Here is a 1,239-nt window from a genome sequence, read left to right on the forward strand (position 1 = left end):
GTGGGGGTGGCACAGGGTGGTCACGGGAAAGCCTAGTCCTGTGTGCTGTTCTTCGGCACCTGGAGCTTGCCCCGCAGTATCTTTCTAAGGGATTTGACCTGAGTTCACTAGAGCTAGTGGGGGCTGTGGGAGGGTCTTAGCCAGAAAGCTGTCCAGTGGGGCTGTCTGTGGCCAAGTCCACAATGAAATGTCCTCCCTGAGGGCTGGGCTGAAAGGTCCTCCAACAGCTGCAGCCCAGAGCTTCTCCCCTGCTTCTGGCCCAGAGCACACTCCTCCTCAGCCCAGGGAGCTGCTTGCTGGCTTGGATTCCACAGGGGCAGGGCGGCCGGGTAACTTCCACCAAGAGAGGGCCCGCCTCTCTGAGCTGTCCTGAATTGACCCCCTGTGGCCACCCAGGTCTTCTGACCCACTTCCTCTTGTCCTGTATCTCATGGCGCACCCTCTGCCCTGCCCTTTACCTTTGAGATGAGGGGTTTGCTCATAGTCCATGTCCCTGCTTCAGGGACAGAAAACAGATGTGGAGCCTGCGTAGTGTTCCGTAGAACGTATGTGAAGGCGGATTCCTTTTTAAAAGGGGAAGGGGAGTGCACAGGGGCAGAAAGACCATGGTCTGTGTCAGTAGTAAACGTCCGAGGCCGCCTGTCCTGAGGAATTAGGGGCACGCGGTGTGCAGCGTGCTCTCCTGGACTAAGTCTGTTTTAGTTACTCTGAGAAGGGATGTGTTCAGACAATTGTGTCCCACTGTCACCGGCTCACACCTGCTTCTTACTGGGCCTTCACTTTCCGCTGTTGGGAGCTAGAAGGTGAAGGACCCCACACAGTCTGCAGTCCCACCACCCATCTAACAGGACAGCTGCTATGGAAGTTTCTGGAAACCCCTACCGACAGCCCCACTTTCCCACATTCCGTGGCTCTTCTCTAACCCTCTGCAGCCATTGCTGGCTGTGAGTTGAAAAGCTCCTGAGGGGCCATTAGTCTGAGCGCTGGGGCCGAGTGGCAGGACCTGGGCCATGTTGAGTGTTCACTGTTGGTTCTGACACACGTGTGCATGCTGGTCAGTGCGTTCAAGGGTCAGATCAGGGCTCCTGTGCCTTCTTGTGGAGAGACATTACTCGAGTGTTTCTGTGTTGTTGTGCAAGCCCAGGACAGAAAGGGGGTGATTTATTGAGAAAAGGGAAGACTGAGGAGCAGATGGGGCCCTGATATTTCAGACACGGCCTGTTCTCAGAGGCCCTTTGG

The sequence above is a fragment of the Myotis brandtii genome, unplaced genomic scaffold (assembly GCF_000412655.1).
Source record: "Myotis brandtii unplaced genomic scaffold, ASM41265v1 scaffold1260, whole genome shotgun sequence".
In the NCBI taxonomy this organism is placed as follows: Eukaryota; Metazoa; Chordata; class Mammalia; order Chiroptera; family Vespertilionidae; genus Myotis; species Myotis brandtii.